This window comes from Ochotona princeps, chromosome X, assembly GCF_030435755.1.
Source record: "Ochotona princeps isolate mOchPri1 chromosome X, mOchPri1.hap1, whole genome shotgun sequence".
NCBI lineage: Eukaryota > Metazoa > Chordata > Mammalia > Lagomorpha > Ochotonidae > Ochotona > Ochotona princeps.
Genome location: NC_080865.1, coordinates 76,886,158 through 76,909,389, shown reverse-complemented (window position 1 = coordinate 76,909,389; position 23,232 = coordinate 76,886,158). Strand labels below are relative to the sequence as shown.

Here is a 23,232-nt window from a genome sequence, read left to right as displayed (position 1 = left end):
ACACATCCTTACTCACAAAAGAAAGGAGGACTCCCAATGAAACAGTTAAATATACGACAATTTGAAACTAGATTCTCTACCATTGCCAATGCCTACAATGTCAGGACACACTTAAATAGTAGAATGTTAGATTTGTGACTATTGCTAAATGACTATACTACTGTAATACTGTGTGGGAAATAGTGAGACAGGAAAATGGGGAGGTATGAAGGGGAAGAGGCCTGGGGAATCCCTATACCAAAAAGTTGTATCCTGGAAAATAATAGCACTAAAAATTAAAAAAATAAATAAAATACACATGCTCCTTTTCCTAAACATATTGACTAATTTAAATCATTTTTAATTTCTTTGCAAGTTATCATGTAGGAAGGTATTTTAAAACATTCATGGTAGGGACTAATGCGGTGGCACAACAGGCTAATCCTCCACCTCACAGCACTGGCATTCCATATGGGTACTGGTGTGAATACAGGCTGTCGCACTTCTGATCCAGCTTCCTGCTTATAGCCTGGGAAAACAGTGGAGAATGGCCAAAGTTCTTGGGCCTCTGCACTTACACTGGAGACCCACAAGAGCTCCTGGCTCATGGTTTCTGACCAGCCTAAGATCTTTCTCTCTGTAAATCTGCATTTCAACTAAAAATAAATATATATACTTTAAAGTTCATGGTAGATGCATTCAAACAAACTCACTTCATTGCAAAACAGTTTTGAAATACATGCATAATTTCTTTCCTAATATGAATTTTCCATGAACTTTTGAAAACTGTATTCCTTAAAGCATAACCTTAGTTTATTATGATACTCCCTTGTAAGATCACTGTGTCAGGCCAGAGGGATCAATGGAATGGACCATCGATGATATTTGGAACAAGTAATCAGGGGTCTAATTGAACATGACAAATGAAAAGAATGATTATAAGACAAAACCAATGGACAAATGCCTCTAAATGTGAATGATCACATTGTCTATCATTTCCTTTTATTTAACACAATGCAGACAATAAGAAGTTATTTTCTCGTATGCAGAGTGCATGCATTTCAGGAAAATAAGCTCAGAACATGTATATAGCAATGTTATCAATAGGATCTATTCACAATTTTAATTAGGTATTATTTGATTTATTGTTTGAATGATAAACAGGCTAAATACCACATTTTAGGTAGCAGATCCCAGTTTTCATGTTCAGATTTTAGGTACTTGTTTTTTATTATTATTATCAATGTGGCAACTTAAATATATTCCAACTGTAAGTTCATACTAATGTGTTATCCTACATCATTATTGCAGAAATAATAATACAAAGTCAACTAGAATGACAAGCAATTTTATTTCGTGAAAATCCTCTGAATATGTGTACATTTTAAAAGGTATCTTTTATAGTAGAGTTTGCGAGCTGTTCAATCAACCGCTTCATGTGACATTCATCTGCGAATATCATGTACACAGAAGCTTGTTGGGATGAACATCACTTGTCTGGAAAGGACAGTCCCGCTCTGCGAGTCTTGATTGGGCAGAATTGCAAAAAAGAAAGGACACGAACAAGCAATTCAATTCCCCTGAGTTTAAAACTGGAGTTTCTGAATGAATTGTTTTTGAAACAGAGTACTCAGAGGATAACTTTCTTTTGACTGATTTTTCAGCATCAAAATGAAGTTGAACAACAACAAGCAAGATATCAATGTGGATGCAACATTGTATTACTTTTGGAAATGTGGAAACACTAAGGATTGAGCTGAACACACGAATGCTTTGTTTTCTGAATTAAACCACAATTTTTAAACCCTCTTTACTAGTCCTGCAAGTTCCCAGAGTAGGGAAAGAGAGATACAAAGAAGGATTTTTAACTGTCTAGGGCAGGGGATGAGGGAGCTATGTTTTAAAACAGTTTTTATTATTGCAAAATTCATTGTGGAATACATTCATTTCACAAAAATAAAAGTGTAACCATTTTGTATCTGTAAGGTTCACGAAAAGTCAGATTTTAATTAAAAACCAGTAAGACTAAGCCTAATGCTCTGTGATGTGGAACCCAGAGTAAGACATTAAAACTAACAACTAAGACTATGACAAATCTGGTGGGACAACCAAAGCATTAGAAACCCTGTTTTAATTAAATAAGATACATTTAAAGGTCAATTTTTATATTGCTGTTTTCTCGCTGGCATCAGCATATATTCAGTATTTATGAATAATCAGAATGATGTAAACTTTTTCATTTGGGATGAGTTTTTAAAATCATCAATCTGAAAGCTGAACAATACATTCCTGTGACTTCTCTGCAAATCCCATAAACATCCAAGAAAAGACAAAACTCTGTACCTTCTTTATCATAAGCAAAAATTGTGCTTCATACGTTATCTTCTCTACTCACAAGCTGATATTCCGAAAGTTTAGCGTGGTAGGGACTGGTATCTGGACCTTGTTTTGCAAATCTATCCCTCTTATGTGTCTTTTTTGCTGACCTTAGAAGAGAATATATACTAGAAATTTTCATTTAAAGTTAACAGGTACAGAAATTGAGTTAGAAACTTGCAAAAGTATCTGAATGGATACTGAATGAATAGTATCTGAATGGAGTCATAGGTTTATAGGTTTTTGTTCTGAATAGCATCTGGAAACTGACCCTTAAAATATTTTTAGATACAAGGTTTATTTGTTTGCTATCCTTTGATTTTATTTTTTAAAAAGTAGTAATATTTACTCAACTTGAAATGATAAGCTTCAATAGACAAAAATCACAGGAAAAATCTGATATGAAATATATTACTAATCTGTAGCTTCATAGAAGAAGAAAACAGTTTAAAAGTAAAAAAAAAAAAAAAACACAGAAAATTGAACTCCAAAATTTGGCACTTACGGACCTGGCTTGATGTGGCTAAAATCTTCACCTTGAACGCACCCGGGATCCCATATGGGCGCCGGTTCTAATCCCAGCAGCTCCACTTCCCATCCAGCTCCCTGCTTGTGGCCTGGGAAAGCAGTTGAGGACGGCCCAAAGCTTTGGGATCCTGCACCCACGTGGGAGACCTGGAAGAAGCTCCTGGTTCCTGGCTTTGGGTTGGCTCAATTCCAGCCTTCGCGGCCGCTTGGGGAAAGAACCATCGGACAGAAGATCTTTCTCTCTGTCTCTCCTCCTCTCTGTACATCTGCCTTCCTAATAAAAATAAATAAATCTTAAAAAAAATTGGCACTTAAATGCTGATACCATGTTTAGATTTGAACCTAATTATCAAAATATAGTACCACAAACAAAATTAGATTAAAATGTGATCACTTATTATGTTAATAATTATGTTAATTCACCCACAAAGATTAATGTCAGTTAATGTATAATCAAAGTGTTTCTCAAGTTGCTATAACTACATTTTCCTTCCTAGTAAATATGATTCGGGGGAACTTAAGGTGAATTTCTCTGGTATCATTAAAAATATTCTGATTCATTTCTTTGGTTTTTCTATTTTATTGGAAAGTATTCTTATATATCATATCACACACATTTTCCATCTTCATTTTATTGTAAATAGCTATTTTTTCACCTTTGAAGCTGAACTCTGATCTTCTGAAAATTATGGAGTTGCAGAAGCTGATAAATAACTAATGTCTCCTGGTTTGCCTTCTATTTAGTTCTTTGAAATTGTATTTCATATGTATGTATATGTCTTTTTAAGATTGTGTATTTTAGAGGTTGGTGTTGTGGCAGTGTGGATTAAGCCACTTGGAATGCCCCTTTCCATTGTCAGTGTCTAGAAATGAATCCCACATCCACTTCCTGTTAATGTGCACCCTGGGAGGTGGCAATTTATGGTGCAAGTACTTGGATTGCTTCTATCCATCCAGGAGACCCAAATGGAGTTTATGGCTGTTGGTTTGGGGAGTGTCCCCCCCTGGCCTAGGTGTTGTAGGGATTTGGGGAGTAAGTTAACAGATGGGAGATGTGTCTGTCACTCTACCTATCAAATCAATAAAAAATAAACTTTCAGAAATTGTATGTTTTAAAAATAATCAAGGTGCCATGAAATGAGTGCACATGGCTTTTGTAATCAGACAGCCTTAGGTCTGAATTCTGGCTCAACTCTGTATTAGCTGTGTGCTTTGCACGTGTTTTATCATCACTGTCCATATGTTCCATCTCTTGGGGTTGTTGGGGAATTACCATGAGATAATATATGAGAGGACTTTGAAAAGCTCATGGAAAATTGGAATTGAAAGACTGAACTTTTTGGTGAAAAAGTTTGAATTCCAGAAATAGATTTTTTATAATATATACTTTACATGAGTTCCCTCCACTCCAGTTTTCTTCCCTTTTATTTTAGGTACTCTTTATTTTAAAAAATTTATTTATTTTTCATGATGCTGTTCTGTAGACACAGGGACTAGCATGCCAGGAAGTGAAGATACATCGCAGTTTGCATCTCTACTCCTGAATAAAAGGACTCCCAATGAAGCTGTTAAACGTACCATGACAACAGGATGCTCAACATTCTACCATTATCTATACCTACAATGCCATAATGCACTATATGGCAGAAGTTTGACTTGTGTCTGCCATGTGAGCTTTTTGAGATTATCTCATATGTGCTCCACCAACTGCATTGTCAGGGATGTACTAGTGGAAAGGAAACGCTGATACTGGTTAATTCCTTTACATTTTCTCTTGTTTCTTAGACATTCCCATGACGTTTTTCCCTCAATATACTCCCATTTCAGACATTCCGATCTGTACTTACAGGTGTAACAGTAACAATAATTAATCTTAGTAATCTAGTAATAACATCAAAAGGTTGAATAATCAGAAAAGTTAAGCCACCGAGCAAAATATGTGATGAAGATGATCTTGGGCTATGCAATTTGTTGAAGATTTCTCTTAAGCACATCTAAATGAAAATCAACTGCTTAAAATTTAATTGGAACGGGCCCGGTGCCGTGGCCTAGCAGCTAAAGTCCTCGCCTTGAACGTGACAGGATCCCAAATGGGCGCCAGTTCTAATCCCGGCAGCTCCACTTCCCATCCAGCTCCCTGCTTGTGGCCTGGGAATGCAGTCGAGTACGGCCCAAAGCCTTGGGACCCTGCACCCGTGTGGGAGACCCGGAAGAGGTTACTGGTTCCCAGCTTCGGATCAGCGCAGCACCGGCCATTGCAGCCACTTCGGGAGTGAAACATTGGATGGAAGATCTTCCTCTCTGTCTCTCCTCCTCTGTGTAAATCTGACTTTGTAATGAAAATAAATAAATCTTAAAAAAAAAATTTAATTGGAACATAAGTGAATGTTTTCATTGGGTTTTAATTCAATTCTATCTATGCAAGATACACATGCAACTGAATAATTGAAGAATCTCAGAAATAAACTGACTTCATTCTAAAAAAATCATTTTTGTGTACCTCTTAGATCATGCAATTGAACTCATTTAATTGTTCACGTTATGATTTCATCTGCAGTTCAGAGTCATTGTCTTTAAAGCTACATGGAGGCGATTGATTTGTTTCCTTATAAAAATTACATAATGGATGAAAGTTGGAATTCTGTAGCTAGTGATTCATGCTTGCATTTAAACATTTCTAGAGATTAAATTTATAGAAAGCATCCAGCCTTGATCTTTTCAGACTTAACAAATCCAGAAATTAAAGCTACCATAAATCTGTGCACAAGGCCTGGGAACTGGTCAGTTACCTATTTTAGATATCAAAAAATACTCATATTTATATTTTACATGCTTCATTATAATTGCAAATATATATGTATTATATATGCCATGTATGTCATGTGACACACTCACATATGTATTTTTCTCTCTATGTCAGTAGCAATGAAAATTCTAATCATGAATGTAGTCACAACTTGTACTTTCAAATTTTAAAAGCCAAAAATGCAAATGTACTTTCTGCTCATTTTAAATTAATAAGCATGGCATGGTTCTCGAAGGGCAGTACAATGTAGTCAAATTTCTAAAAGCTCATTTAATATGCCAATTGGCCTTCAAGAGGTAGTGGACCATGATGCAAAAGCACCTGATTTCAAAGCTAAGAGATTTGTGTTTTCTCTCTAGCTTTGCCAATAAGTGGCTGTGTGTTATAGAACAAGTCAGATACTCTCTTTAGATGTTAATTTATTCATCTTTAAAATAGAAGCAACAAGTCACTCAGTAATGTAATCATTATATTTTAGTTTTGTTGCTGTATTAGAATACTTAATATATAATGTGTTGTTACTTTCATAATGTCATCCACACATTTAGGGATTAGAAAGTGGTTTGCTAGTATTCCTAAAAATGTTCTAATAAACATGAACAACTTTATGGTGTTGGGAACCAATTGGAATGAGGTGTTCTGACAATTGATTTTATCTGAGAGTTGTTTAATACTGGCTTAATAGGTATGTGACTCTAAAAACATATGCTGGATTCTTTGTCATTTTTTTTCAAGATCAGGCATAATTAATTTTCAAAAGATGTTTCTTGATGATGTCAATAGTGGAAAAAATCTGCACAATTACATAGATAGATCTAAAGCAGGATTCAGTACTACTGGTTAAGTTCTGATGGAGGACAAAAGTTTCAATAATCCTTTTAAAATTATTGTACACCAGTACAAAGTCACAGGTCTGTATTTTTTAGAGATTGTGATCAAGGGATCTGAACAAGCAATAAATGACCTTTCCTTTTCTCTCCCCATGTGCTGGATTCACCCCAAAGACTCAAAGGAATTCTGAATAAAACCTAGGAAACTGAGTACTCCTCATTAAAAAATAAAGTCCAATGCTGGGGCAAGAAGATCATATGAGATGTCATTTCAAAAACCTCTGGATGAATACTTATCACACATTTTCTTTTTTTCCTCCAGATTTCTTTACAAATAACCTATGTAGCCAACTAAAATAGAGATTATATTAAAATGAAGATTCGTATTCATGAACCTCAATCATAAGCTAAGTAAGCATGGACAAAAACATTTAGTAGGTTATTAATGAACTTCCACTAAAAACTCTTCTCCGAACGTTGTCTTCATGACAAAATAATTCCATATTTTTTAGATTCTGTATTAAAAACGAAGAGAAACATGTTATACTGAATAAAATTTTTCTTAAGATATGTTTTCCAAAACATTCATTGTATGCAAGCACTAATACCTCACTCACAGGCACAGTATCTTGTAAACGTTGCAACCTAGATTATACAATATTAAATTGCTCGGGAATGCATTGTTTCCTTTAAAATATGCATGCAGCTGAGGTAGAAAACTTTACACTCAGTACAAGCACTGGAGTATGGGTAGAAGGTACTCTGCTATGTGGAATCTAGAGATCACCTAAAAATGTGAATAGGAGTAGGGCTAATAGCTGCAAAAGAGTACTCTTCTGAAAAGTTTGAAGAGGAAATTCAACAGGATTTCATGAACTTTCAGAAAATATTACTTCGTCAAAGTGCAATTATATAGACAGCCCTCCAATTTTTTTTCTGTAAAAAGTGATTTTGCTTTTATTTTTGTAGGTTTTTGTCAATGTCATATTGCCCATCAGTCTGTTTATTTAACCCTTGACCGTGTGCAAATAACTGTCTGCTCCCCTGAGGACAAGTAAACATTTGTCGTGTTTTTTTAATCATCTTAGAGTAACATTACCCTATCTATACAGACACACACACACACACACACACACACACACACACACACACACACGCCCCTACATCTATATCTGTATGTAATTTCTTAACTACCGTATTTATTAGGGAGCACTTAAGTTCTCCGTAAAGTAAATATCCATGACATGAGAGGAAGGGGATGTACTGGATTTACAACAGGATTTTGAATGAAAAAGCTTGAATTTGTTTGAATCCACTTTTACAACTAACTCTGAGTGACACTGTTATCCAAGGTCTAATCTAACTCTTCTCACCCTTAATTTTCTCCAACTCTATAAGCAACATAACAATGCATGCCCTTGGGACCTGTGTTGTGGTTCAGTGTTTTAAACCACTCTTGCTACATGAGTCCCAGCTATTCCATTTCTACTTCAGCGCTCTATTAATGAGCCTGGGAAGGGAACAGAAGATGACCCAAGTTTTGGGGACTTTGTTACTCACATGGGAGGCTCAGATGGAGCTCTTGATTTTTGGCTTTAGCCTGACACAATAAGGTGTTTGGGGAGGAAACCAGTGGATGGAAGATCTCTCTCTCCTCGTCTCCTCATCTCTCTCTCTCTCTTTCTATCTATCTATCTACCTCTTTTCCTCTCTCTCTCTCCATGTGTATGTGTGTCTGCTTCTGTCTTTCAAATAAAAAAGAATCTTAAAAATAGAAAGAAACTATAAACGTTTTATCACGTAACAAGTAAGTAAATAAGGATATTCTATGATTATATTATTAAACATGTCTACCTCTATTGCTGCTTCTGCTCAAAATTAACATTAACTAGGGAGGAAACAGAAATAGAATGCAAGAAACACTCTTAGACTGAAAAGATTTGTAACAGAATAGAACAAAAACGTTAATATACACAGAATAGAACTTAAAGAGTTAAAAAATGGGATGGGACTGCTTGGTAGCCTAGTGGCTAAATTCCTCAGGCTCCATGCCTTGGGATCGACTTCCCTTCCAGCTCCCTTCTTGTGGTCTGGTAAAGCAGTAGAGGATGGCCCAAACCTGCATGGGAGACCCAGAAGAAGCTCCTGGTTCCTGGCTTCGGATTAGCTCAGCTCCAGCCGTTGCAGCCACTTGGGGAGTGAACCAGAGGATTGAAGCTCTTTCTCTCTGTCTCTCCTTTCTGTAAACCTGACTTTCCAACAAGGATAACTAAATATTTAAATAAATAAATATTTAAATAAATAAAAAACAACTGTTAAAACCAAAGTAGAAAACAGATATTAAGCCTAATCTCAGAAAATTTATCTGCATAAGCAAATATGCAGCAAGACTGAACAATTTGGAGTTTTGTATATGCTGCATGTGTTCATTTTTTCTGAAGCTTTCATGGAATTTTCTTCTAAAATCAGAAAACATAAGCACGCACAATTTTCTTCTTTACTATTGGCAGAAGAATTACATTCAAAGGTTGAAAATGTATACCACTGGCACACTTTGTATACATATATATGTGTATATACATATATATATAGAGAGAGAGATTGTCAAAACATACTTCACTTATTCTTTATATGCTTCTTAACTTCTGCTGTTATTAAATACGTTGAATTTCAAATAACGCTTTAAATCCTTCTCTCTTTTCCCTTAAAAGTATCTACTTTGTTTATAATTCAGTACTCAAGGTGGCTAGAAACTTGTTAAAAATTTTACTGAGAAAAAAATGATTAAAATAATTCTTTAGTAACATTGCTTACCCTAAGGAAGCCAGATTGTGATCTGATGAAGTAACTATAAGACAATCTTAAAGGTTTCGGTCTGGTCATATGACTAAATTGCTTCACTGGTGCAGGGTTTCTGGCCACAAACAACTTAATTTAAATCACCTGAAATGATTATGTTTAATTTGTTATGGATGTCAATGACCTCTTAAATTTAAGTAATGAAAGAGCAAAAGAGGAATCATTTTCACTCATACAACTATTTTAAAAATATGAATCATTTCAAATGTAGGGCACAGGAGTGAATGGAAAATGACAAGTCCAAGACTTGAAGTACAGACTGGCTTCAGCCTGTGTAGGAATTGTTCTGTAGTTACACAGTCACGACCTTTTCCCTAGGGTATAATAAGCAACTGCCAGATTATTGATATTTGAAGCAGATTTTCAGAATTTGAAATAATTGTAGTTAGCCATTTGAAATAATTAGCAATTTGAAATAATTAGCAATTTGAAATAATTGTAGTTAGCCATTCAGCCTGATTTACTTTTAACAGATGAGGATACAGAGATTCATACAAGACTAGAATAAGGTCATTTAATTCTAAATCTGTACTAGAATATATTTTACCCTTTGCTTGTATATTTTTATGCATTGATTGTTCAGCAAACGTACGGAAAGAATCACAACATGCAGTGATATGAACAAAAAGCAGTTGGGGTGTACATGCATGAATATCTTATGTTATTGTTCTTGTGGATTCATCATTGAGTAACAAGGATCAGATTCAAAAACAGAGATGATGCATACAAAATGTTTAACACAATGCCTGGCAGGTAGGAGGCTTTGAAATCGCAAGTACAAGTTTAAAACCAAATAACAATCAAGAACATTACAATGTGCTAAGTGTCATTTCCATGCTGCCAATGGAATAATACTTTATTTGAAATTGAAATTCTGGTGTTGTGGATGTGGGTGTGACCTAGATGAATTCTTTTATATGGCCAGCAGTCTTTTACACTGACCGTACAAAATCATTACACATTTGAATTTTAAGCAGTGCTTGCCGGATGTATATGCTATGCAGCATCCTTTTTTCTCCATCCTCTCCAAGGAAACAATGTGTCTTTCTCTGAATTAAGCATGAGAATTTGTCCACAAACATTTTAAAATGTTCTCTCTACCTGAAGCTTATTACTTCACAACTCATTTTACAATCCTTTTGCTTCTCTTTGGGGTTTGACAGGTAATTGGGCAGCTGGTTGCTATTAGTTCTGCATATGATCTGCCCAGCAGTTGAGCAATATTCCAGCATTTTAGGTGACTGCAGTGGAGCAGGATACGTTCAGAGTTTAGACAATGGAACTGGTGTCTGAAGTGAGTTTTCAAGGACTAATCCTGAGTCTGGAATAGCAAGGGGAGACAGAAAGCATGGCACATTTGAATATCATTTTCCAAAAGTAATTCTGAAGCTGGATTAATAGTTTGAAAGTTAATGGGGAAAGTGAACCAAGAATTTCCAAGGCGGAAAGAACAAGCATTATTAAAATTAACCTGAGAAAGTTATCTGGGAGTACAATATTTTTTAGTAATTCCTAACAACATATGTGTTGTCAAAGATGTATTCTTTATCGTGCTACAGAAATAAATGGGCCTTCATCTCACCTTGTTGCTTCGTTCTGAATCAGGAAACCATATGGTTTCAAACAAAGTTCATTGCTACTCTGAAAATGGTACCTACCCAAAGTGAAGTACAAATATCTAATAAAAAATGAATAACTTCATAACAATATATTATCTCCTTGGATGTAGAATGCTTTTTGCTCTTTTAATTCTGACTTTTAAATTTTTAATGGTAAGATTAGTAGGATCTTCTCCATATTCTTTCCCCTATTTAATGGAACATAAAATTTGTGTCTCTATATTTAAATCCTAAGGAAATAATTGACTTAATCTCAGTGATTTTCATATTTTATATTTGTTTATTAGAAAATGTTGCTTTAAAGGATCCTATAGATGGCATACACACTTTAATAACATCAGAGTTGTGGAAACTAAGGCCCAACTGAAGCAAATGATGGTACATCTCTCGTTCATTCATCCTAAGTGAAAGAGAAGGCGAGATAAATCAATATTTCCTGTGCCATAAATTGAAGAACTATAACTTTTCCCTTGAAATTGCCTTTACCTGCTTATAAAGATTTTTAAATTTCTTTGGAGATGTATTCTGTAATATGTTTATTAGAAGACAGCTCTGTGTCAGGAGTATATTGAGACAAGCAGGTATCCAATGTACCTAATGATCAAATAGTTATCCAGAGAGAAAGGTAATAATCATTTAGTTAATGAGTCTGTACTTGTTAAATAAGAAGATGGAGAGTAAGAACCATTGTATCAATGAGTAAGTCATCTTTTCAGCTTATAGTTTTATTATATGGCATAATTTCTTTCCCATTTGCAGAGTGACTTTTAAAGTAGGTATAGAAGCAACAAAGGACCAGAGAAATAAATCTATGAGTAGGCAAATCATTTTTGTTCTTAATTGGTAGGTTTTAGAAAGCGTTGGAAATGCTTGTGAGGTGGGAAATACTATAATGGGTATGTAAATTAGTGCAGACACTGTAAAATATAATATGGAGATTTCTTTCTGATGTTATGTCGGGGCTTTTAATTGATTGGGATGATATTCTGCCGGTTCTTCCTTCAGACCAGAGATGGTCTCCCCAAGAAACCGTGAACTTATCTGGAAAATAAGATGCTGGACTTTATGCTTGATAAATGCTTGCAATGAAAGAATCTCAACTGAATCTAAACTGTGGTAATGCAACAAGGTGGAGAAATCCACCATGGGGGGAGGGTTTGGGGAGGGGTGGGGGAATCCCAGAGCCTATAAAACTGTGTCACATAATGCAATGTAATCAATAAAAAAAAAAAAAGCTAGAAGTAATTTTGCCATATGATCCAGCAATCCCACTACTGGGTATATAACCAAAAGACTTGAACACATAAATCAAAGAGATATTTGTATCATCATATTTATATCAGCATTGTTCACAATAGCCAAAATTTGGAATCAACCAAGGTGTCCATCATTAAATGAATGATATATATACACAACGGAATATTATTAAACTATAAAACAATGAAATTCTACTATTTTCAGAAAATGGATTCAACGGTCATATATCATATTGAATGAAATAATCCAGACCCAGAAAAACAAATACAGCAAAATCTCCCTTATATGTGGGAGCTAAAATGTAAAAAACAACAAAAAATAAGAGAAAGGAGTAAAAAGTGCTTGTGAATATTGGTATTGCTGCAAATACAGCTTTGCAAAAACTTTGTTTTACACCTTTATCAAACCAGTATAATAATCATCTATACTACCATGATTTTAATGATCTGTGACTACTTTATAATTTATTGTATATTGGTGAAATGGTCATTTTTCTATGCAATTATTATTCATAGCCATTATCTACATTCCCACTAAATTAAGCCATTTTATTTTTTCTTGTTAAACAACTTTTTATTTGGTGAAGTATTAAGCCTTTTACTGTATTATAAATCTAAAATATGTTACCTTAAAAGTTAACACAATGAGAAAGGGAGAAAGAAGAAAAACAGAAGGAAGGGAGAAAGGGAGCAAAGAGGTAAATGCTATTATGTTTTTAGAATTGTATTTACAATCACATTGAATCTGTTAAATGCTATTTAAACTGTTAATTTTGGTCAGATACCAGATCATAACTGCTTAGTTTTTATGAAGAATAAAGTCATCATATTGTCTCTGAATCGACTTAAGATGACCTTACATTTGACAATGTTTTTAAAAGGGTCAATCAGACTTCTACAAGCTAATGATTAACCAAAAAAAGGTAGAACAATCTATCTCCAATACACAAAGCATTACATTATTTTAAACAATTTAACATGAAAAAATGCCAAACTGGTAGATTCGTTATCTTATCACTGAAAGCAATCCATTTGCAGTAACCTATGATTTCCTGTAGCATTATAAAAGTGAGGGGAGTTTTCAAAGTTCATGAAAAAATTGAATTTGAAGAAAGGTTTATTTTGGTGTGAAATGTGAAATTCTATGCATTAGGGGGTTTCATGAAAATTGATATTATGGAAAAACTATGGGTAAAGTTCAAAATTTTGTAATAACATTATCTTTTAATCACATTTTGACAAATATTTTGAAGTACTCTCACAGATTTTTAAAAATTTAGACTTATGTGCTGAATAAGCATTTGGGAATTATTATAAAAAGAAAGGTTCTGTTTCATTCTGAGCCATCAATCCATACACCAAAATGAATGTAAACATTTGAGCTCACCAATGAAAGGTCAAATAATAAGGAAATTGTATAACTAGAATGTGAAACTGCATGTAAAGTTTGATGATATCCTCATGGTTTGTATATGAGCAATATAGCAGTCTCTGTCATATAATAATATAGTTCACAATAAAAAAGTTTTTAAAAGTCCTCAAAAATTCACAAGAAATCCATATTATATATATAAAAAAAAACCTACACGGAGATTAGCATACTGAGAAGTGAAAATACATTGCAGTATGCATCTCTACTTCCAAACAAAAGATGGACTCTCAATGAAACTTTAATATATCTTGTCAGTAGGATTCTGGACTCTGTCATTGTCTATATCTACAATGTCATGATACACTTAAATAGCACAATGATGGGCTTGTGACTGTTGTGGAAGGACTACACTATTGTTAAAATACAGTAGAAAAACAGTTGTGGATGGATTCATGGAATGGAGAGGGTGGAAAGGAGAAATCCCTGAATCAATGGAACTGCATCATGAAAAATAAAAAGAAAAAAATTAGAAAAACCACATGATTTCAGTTTTTGGTACCAAAATAAGCTGACCTTGTAATTTCATTTTCCACAGACTTTTTGAAGTACCCGCATATGTGGGATGGTCAGCAAAACCTTTGGTGCAATAGGTGAAGCTTGAACCAGATCCTGAAGACCAGGCAGAATGTAGATAACTTTGGGATGGGGGAGGGGGAGTTACATACCACATTATTCGACTTCTCTAACACATCCAGTGTTTTTAGCAATAAATTATTTTTGAATGACAAATTATAGTTTTTGTGTAATTTTAAAATAGAAGTCATAAATTGAAGGAATTGGTTTGCTTTTCAGTTTTTTTTTTTAATTAAACTTTTAATTGTATAGAACATTTTGTAAGTATATACTCTTTACCCTGTATTCTGGTGTGGTCTTTCTACCTGGGCTCAGATCATTAAACCACAACCAAACCACTCCTCACAGCACTTAATTTGCAAGACATAGTTATTAATTTTCCTGGTTCCACTATGGAAAAAATTAATGCATGACAAATGGGATCAGACAATACTTGTACCTTTCTGAAACATAAAGGATTTTTAATGATCCTTCTGTCACCTTGGTCACAGACCACCAGGTCTTGAATTTTCTTCCTTGAATTTCAATCAGGTACCTTATATAATGGATACTTCAACTAGTTTTTTAAAACATAATTAAAAGATAAAGTTTATTTTGGTGTAAAAAAATTTGAAATCCATGCATAAAAGGGGTTTTCCAAAATTTCATCTAAATACATATTATCAAAACACTGCATGGGTTTCAAAATTCTTTTTCCATGGACTTTTTGAAACACTGTCATATAAATTATCTTTGTTGTAATGCTTGGCCTTCATTGTGGTGTCACATATGTCACCTATGGTATAATTCCCTCATATTTAAGTGTCCAATGAACTGTAGTGACACTTCCCACTGTACAGTCATCTCTAGTAGCACTAGTTTCCTGCTTTCATTTTTTGTATCTCTATCATTCTTCTCAGCTTCTCCCATCCTCTTATCCCTCAGTCTGTCACCATTAACATTGTTTTCTCATTTGCTCTACTGCATTATTGTTAGTTGAATCTTCAGATGAAATGTTATAAGGTCTGTTTTATTTCTTTGCCAGGCTGCATATCAGTGGCTAATGCACAATACCAATAATAACATTCTCATATTCACATGCAAAGTTGTGCTGTCCAAATAGTGATGGCAACAGTAGAGTGTAAAAGTAGCCAACCTCTAAACAGAGACAATACAGTTAACATCATAACAGTAGGGTGCTCGCTACGGAAGCATTTATACTAAAATTGGAATGATAACAAGTAGGGCCACTGGAGTCTAAAATGCCTGATTTTAAGGTTGGTTTTATTGAGTTTGAGCAGATTATGTTATTATCTTTTTGTGTGTCTCATTTTCACCATTAGCAAACTATGAATAATAATAGTGCCTTTTCATTAGGTTGTTGTGAGGTTTATATGTGTAAATACATGCAAACCTCTTAGAGATGCATACAATAATTTTCAAAATTAATAGTTACTATTGCCATCTTTTATTTTTCTCTTATTAATTGCTTACAAACTTGGGCAAGTTTTCTTGAAATAAAATGGAAGATACCTGAGCATAAAATGTGCTTACAAAGAAGATCTGAACAGCATAACATTTACTCATAGGCATTTGCTAATGACTTTTCCCTAGACAATTTGTTCCCCGTTGCTTTTGTGTAGACATTAACTGATATTTTTATTTCAATAATATTTAGCTTTAGTTTTTCTTTTTTATGGAGCCCAGCCCACATCCTGTCATCAATGCGTATTCAGTTCTGAATGATCCCCTTTCCTGCCTTAATCCCCATTAAGCTAATTCATGCTCTTAAGAAAGCCATATTTACTACTCACCATTTTTCTTCCTAGGCCTGGCTAACCACTTTCTGTGAAAGTTCAGGCTGACCTCTAGGTTACCTTGAACTCACTTGTTATAATCTGTTTTATATGCTTGTCATTCCTTTGTTCAGAGAGCTACTCCTTTTAGTCCTAACCATATGAGAGCTTCTTTGGACAGTTACCTGGATCTGGATAACAGGAACATATCTACGTCCCTGTGGTAGAAAAATGGTCTTTGCTGACCACCTATATGCTTTCATTTTTTTCCATGGGCCATATTGGAGAGCAATTTACATTTGATACTGCAAGGAGGAGTGTCGTAGGGAACTGAATGAGAGACAAGCTCATAAGAACATTGAATGACTCTGAAAGAAAACCTGATTATTTTAATAAATAATTTAAAATGGATTAATGAACCATAACTTGTTGAACTATGAATCAACTCATTTGCTTTTAGCATTGTATATACATTTCAATTTTTCATCCATAGTTAAAACTAGAGTATCATAAAAATAGAAACGAAATTATTAGGCTTTTTTTGCTCCAACTCCTCAGTGCCTGTCATTTCATGATCAAAATGAATATCAGTGTTTTCAAAGAAATACTTAAAAAGCCATGGTCTGCATTTCTGTGCATGCCCAAATATTCTTTGGCATACCGAACTTTTGGCTGAATTATACCAGTTGGTGTATCTTTTCTCTTCCCTCAAAGGCTTAATGAAGATGGAATTGCCACCTAAAAGTATCAGAATGTAAAACAAGTGTATCTTCAATTTAGGTTGTGATTCTTAGTTCATCCAAACTCAAACTCAAGTAATTGGTACCTTGATTGAAGGATAACATTGGAAAATGTACTGTGCACATTTCCTTAGCTTCTAATATTCTCTACCAAGTTTGTAGTGTGCAAGTAATGTTGCTGGAAGTAGAACAGAGCAACCGAGATCAGCATAACTGCAGAATACATGTGGAAGCATATAAAAGAGGGACTTGAGGGTATGTAAAAGGGTTGATGAACAGCATTGAGGGTCTAGCTGAGACTGAAGACAACAATGTGTAGTGTTGGCATTCTCCATCAATGTTTAGCAATCAAAAACAGAAAACAGCACACACTAACTTTAAATGAGGGCTTTAGGTAGGGGTTGTAAAAAGGCATTAAGGTAATGAGTGTGCATTTTGGGTGATAATGAGAAACACTAACATGACTAACATAATGGTGAGACTAGAAAGCATATGAAATGAAGACAAGAGAATGCATTATATCCAGAAACTCTGGAAGGAGCCTTTGATTTTGAACTGGTTTATTAATAAGTGCAAGGGAAGTATAGGACTGGAAGCCATAACCTGACAGCAGTATTTATGGATTTAAATTTTAGAAACTAATGTATTTTAGGAATGGTTATTGCCTAATAGTTGAAGACAATGGAAAATAAAAGGTCCAGGAATTATGAAGCTAGGGTATTTATTGATAACCTTTGTAAACACTGAAGTCTCCAGAGAATGGCAAGATGAAAATATTCACTATAGTCAGGTGCCCAAAATTTCAATGAAGACTTACGCAATTGAGATGTAAGAAATGTTGGAATGGTGTAAACTTCACAAAAGGATTGTATGAATAAAAATTTTAAAAAAATTAAAAAAAAAGATTTGCCTCAACGACTTAGACGTTTAAAAAATAGAAATAGGAGATCTTCAGCCACAACATTAAGCCTTTATATATATGGAGGAGTAACAAGCTTCATAAAGTAAGGAAGGATAAAAGATAAGAATAAACTTATCCCATTTGAATAATCTGTCAGGAAGTAGGAAAGCTTCTTCTCTAGAAAAAAAATGGTTAAGGGAAGGAGCAAAAGAAAATGTTCAGAGAAAAACCTGAGGGTCCATCCTCACTACTACATTGTTGTTGAAGTATACATTCTGCAGTAAATGAGATGTTCTATATCTGCACTATCCATTAAGCAGCTTATAGCCTTAAGTGGCTAGTGAGCAAGCTAAAATATGATCTACAAGATGAAGGAATTGAATTGCAGTTTTATTTCTTTAAATTTGGCTTTGAGTATCCGCATGGGGATGATGATTGGTGTATTGGTTAATGCAGCTCTGAAGACTTTCTGAAAGCTGTCATTGAAGTGATTACTAGTGACATTATATTCCCTTCTACTAGTGGATATTTTTATTCAAAGAAGACAATGGTTAAAATTTAAAAAAATAGATAAAATCTCTGAATGTAGAATTTCACTGCCATGGAAATTGAATGGAACTTATTGGTTGGAGGGCCAAGAGAACTTTCTAATGCTTCTGAAATTTGACCATTTAAGTGATGATCTATGAGTAAGATTAACCCTAGTTAACAGGACTGACTGTATCAAAAGCCAATTAGGTGTACAATGCTCTAACACCATCTATGCTAAGAAACTTTGAATGGCATAGACTTAGCTGCAGCTGAGAGGAAGACTGAATAGATAAAATAAAATAGACATGCTATGAAAAATGAAGACAAAAACATCATTAAGATTCTGGCTCACGTGCATCCTACGGAAATGCTGCTTTCAATGTCATTTGTGTATTAAAACATTCAAAAGAAATTGCCAAAATGTTGTTGGAGGTGAGCAGTAATATTAATTCTGTTACTGACTTGCTACATGATGGTGCAGCTTAATCTCTTGGTTAGCTTTAGTATTATTTGTCTAAAATAAAAATTACTAGGTTGTTTGGTAGCAATGTTCTTGAGATGTCTTGAAGAATGGCAGTGATCAAAGATTAACTGAATACTCATTAGACTGAGGATTAGTGTTTTCTTTCTCATAGTCGATAATACAATATGTAGATAAGAAAACATAGGTACAATGTAATGGTAAAAATTAATGATGAATATTGATTTGTACAATGAAATCATGTTTTCGAAGTGCTTAATACTCATCTGTTTTACAATAAATACGATTAAATGTGAATTCCTGGTACATAGGGAATTTAAAACGCCTGTGGACATTTTGAATTATCTTTTAATTCAATTTTCTAGAAGCTTTTGAAGCTGCCTTTCACTATATTATTATATAATATTAATCTCACTTTATGGTTGAATTGTCCTAGTTTGTTCACAGCAACACAGAGTACTAGTGGGGAATAATTTAGCATCCCCCTCCCCATCGGACAATGCTAACCTTTATCTGATGCTGTGCTCAAAAATAATCTCAATCCATGTGCTGTACATCCTTAACCTTATTCCCCCAATATCTTCAGTGATACTGGTCAAACAGTATCGTGCTTTAGGAACCGTTAGTACCTGGGACTTTATGTTTTAACAGGCTCAGCAAGCTGCAACCTTCAATCTTGAGCCTGGACAATTTAAATGTTGCTTATTGATAATCTCTCCTGAAAATCTTTTTTTCCATTTCTGTGTTTCCGTTAGTTGGAGAAAGATTATTTTGACTTGAAAAAAAAAGGCACTGTAAAATAATTAAGGCTGACTTAGGCTTCAGATTATTATTCAGATTTCAGTATTTACCAGCTAAATGAAGAAATACTTCTAAATAAACTCCAAGTCATAGCAATATCTGCAAAGTTAGTATAATTTTGATTTTTTTTCCAGAGGATTGAACTGCTGCTATTTTTAAAAACTCCAGTGGGTGAGACGGTCATGCTCTTTAAGTCCTTAAAACTTCACATTAAAAACAAAGCATGTTTTAGATTTTTATTATTTTGCTAAATATATAAGCATTCTTACCAAATGACCTTAGAAGCACATATACTTCTTATTGTCTTGCCTTAAGTTAATCTATGAGAGTACCTGGAGAAATGGAAAGGGAAAAAGCCAATGATACCAATAAAATGGGAGATAACATTCCCACAGGTAGGTTTGCTATGAAGTCTATGTGAACTAACACACACACACACACACACACACATAATGTCCCTAGATCCATGACTTGGAAAAATGTCAGTTCTCACCTTTCTTTCCATGATTCCAAATTGCATTGAAGGCTGTTACATTATCTGAAAAAAACCATCGCCATTATCCATGACAATCATAGATGAAGATAAATCTTAAGAAAGTACAGCAAGGGTTAATGACTTTTTCTGGATTATGCAGATAGGAAATCACTGTGAGTGTTGGTTTAAGCACGCCAAATCATACCTTGACATTGCAATCACAAGCCTTATCCACTTCCAGATGTCAGGACTTGCGTTGGGTTTATTGTCATTGATGATAGAAGCTATTAGGAAATAAATCATTTGGATGAAACAAACACAATTTCTTTCCTCCCCAGGAGGATCAGAACAACATATTTAGAGAATGAAAAACATAGTTAATTATCTCTTAACCAGTTCCCTCAAATACAGGAAAAATGAATTCCCATGGGCCTGAGGGAGGGCGATGGGGTGGAAAATGGAGAATTTAGGTGATTCCTAAACAGCAAGGTGCTGAGGGAATGATACCCTTCTGAAAGGACAAGGTTCGGTATAATTTCAATACTGCAACAGAGATGCAATGATGATGGTAGCAACTGTGATTTGTGGAGGATGTGAGGTGGCCTTTTCTGCTGTTTACACATACGTAGCCAACTATAGTAACACTTGGTTTCTACTGCATTCGTATTTTCATTTGTCAGAACGGTTGATGATACACAGGGAAAATTCTCAATGAGAAATTCAAACTCTGGAGCCTAAGTGTCTTTTTCATCACTGTGTATATGATGACACAATGGTTGGCCAACCAAGCTGCTCAGAGCTTACACACTGCGTAGTGTGTCCCCTGCACTCCAGCCATTTTAGCCCAATTCTCCTTTTCCCTAGAGCTGGTTTCCCTCCGGTAGTCTGCCTGAAAGGTTATGTGGTAAGGGCATATGCACTTGACGGCTCAGCAATCAGAGGTCTCCTTGGATGGGACTTATTCCAGTAAATATTAATGAAGATGCTGCGCTGTACTGGCAGGGATTCTCGACCAAATTAGATCTTTTCTAACTGCCAAATGTCGCACATTGAATTTGAATTGGGGGACGCTGTTGCCTACAAGAAATGGGTCTCTAACAGAACACAACGTGTTTATCACCTCAGGGGGCAATTTACTTAACTGGAAGCAAAAGACAAGGGGCACGACGCAGAAAAAGAATCAGACACACAGACACTTTTTTTTTTTTGCAGTGACGGAACTTTATGTGGCGTCAGGAACGGCAACCTGTTCTCGCGTTTAGCAATTCCGAGGGACTCTGTAAGACTGCTTGTCACGGTAGCCTGAATAAAGGGACTGGAATAAGACGTAGCGTTGGAGACTTCTCCGCAATCCTTTTCAAAAACATAAAACTGGCACCAAATGACTTAGGTAAGCTAACAATGAATAAGCTCTTTGGATGCCCTTATACTCTCCTTTTAAACTTACGTGACCAACAGCAGCAGCGCTGTTCACATTCAGCTAACAGTTGTTAACACGAGACACAGATCCGCAGTATCTATCTCCCCAGAGTTATGGGTGCTCACTGAGATCCGCCGGAAAATTAAGGTCGGTTTTCCATGAGAACATGATAAAGGCTCTTTCGCCCCTCAGTTTGCTCCCAGTGTCCCAAGCCCTACTCCTTATTCCATTTGCAGGCAGTACAGTTTACACACTGTACTACCCAACCCAGCTGCACCTTCCGCAGCCCAACCCTTTGCTCAGCGACACCCGCGCTCGGTCGCCCTTCTCTTTCCGCCCCTCCCTCACTCTTGGAGACCCCATTCCGCTTCCGCTACTCTCTCCAGACCCCCAGCCTCGGTTCAGACTTCAGTCTCGAGTCCCCGCCCCAGACCCTCTGAAACCCCAGTGAAAACCTAAGCGCTTCCCTTCTCCCAGAGACCCCAGCCTCCCTGCCATCTGGGCGTGCAGAGTCCCTCCCCACCCCCTCACCTCCGCCCCGATCAGTGCGGTCCTGCAGGCTGCAGCCATCCGGGACCTGTCCCCTCTCCCCACTCCATCCTGCTGCCTAAATCTTTAACGGCTTTGCTAGCGATACTGCCCAGGGCTCCAACTTACCACTAGCGTCCGGGAGGAAGACCAGGCAGCGGTCGCCGCGGCGGCAGCTAGACGAGAAACGGACCCGGCTGCAATCGCCCAGCGGAGCCCGCGGCAGTCGGTGCGCTGCGCTGCCCTGCGCTGCGCGTCGCAATCTCGCGCCTCGGCCGAGACGCTCGGAGGGAGCTCGGCGCGTTGGGAAGCGCCGGCGAGTCAACCTCCTTGGGCAACCGTGCACCCCCGGCTAGGTTTGGCTCCTCTAGTCCCACTATCTCACTCTGGCTTAGCAACTGACAACCTCCAGCATCTCTGCACTAATCGCGTCTTCTTTCTTCTTCGATGGCCCCTAACTAACTACACTACGCTAAACGGACGAAGACCATCACAGGAGCACCACGACGATCTCGACGAATCCGACGACAACGATGTGCAGAAAGAAGGACGAAAAGTTCATATGCAATCGGCAGGTAAGGGGCAGGCGGGCCGATGGAGCAGCCAAGGCTAGAAATCTGGCTTCTCCAAAGGCAAGATCGGGCGGGTCAGTGCACCCGAGAAAGGAAGCGTCCTCGGCTAGCACCAGAGCGCCTACCCAGCGCTGCTGAAGCTGCACCGCGCTCTTGGGCCAAACGCGGGATGAGGGGAGGAGCCAGGAGCAGCCAATCAGCGCTCGGAGTTACGCTGCCCCAGGCCTGTTTGGACCAGTCTCAGAGCATCTGGAGCTTGCTGGCAGGGGGTGCGAGACTTCTTTGAGGGGTGGTGATGGGTATTGTGAATAATATGATTCGAGAGGCCTGGAGACTAGGAGCAACTGGGGTCAACCATTGCAAGGAATAAGGGGAAGGGGAAGGCTTTTCCAAGAGTGTACCCTCAAAGATTCAAAGAAAAATCCCCCTCCCCCCCTCTCTCTCTCACACACACCCCTGTACATTCCATTTCAAGAAACACACTTCCCAATTCTGGCAAGCTTCCCCAAGCTTTGCAACTCACTTCCAGAGTCTGTGCTATTCTCCAGCCCCCTTTTCCACCTGTGGAAGCTGAGCCAGCCACAGGATCACACATTTGTAGTCTATAAAGGCCGTTCCGTGTTCTAAGACACACTTTCCCATGCTCACTCCCAAGCCCAAATGCCCAGAAAGGAGAAAGGAGAGCCCTGGGCCTTTGTGGATCCCCTAGAAAGCACGGGTCAAGTCTGACCTCACAAGCCCGGTTCCAAG

At 36.6% G+C, this 23,232-nt stretch overlaps 1 protein-coding gene across 1 annotated transcript in view; it reads right to left on the bottom strand.

Moving 5' to 3' along the window:
* HTR2C (5-hydroxytryptamine receptor 2C) overlaps positions 1-22,614 on the bottom strand; it is a 214,302-nt gene extending 191,688 nt beyond the window's left edge. The window contains exon 1 of the mRNA XM_004590205.2: positions 22,040-22,614. The gene's annotated coding sequence lies outside the window, so the exon portion shown is untranslated. The remainder of the gene's footprint in view (positions 1-22,039) is intronic.
* Between the last annotated feature and the right edge of the window lie 618 nt (positions 22,615-23,232).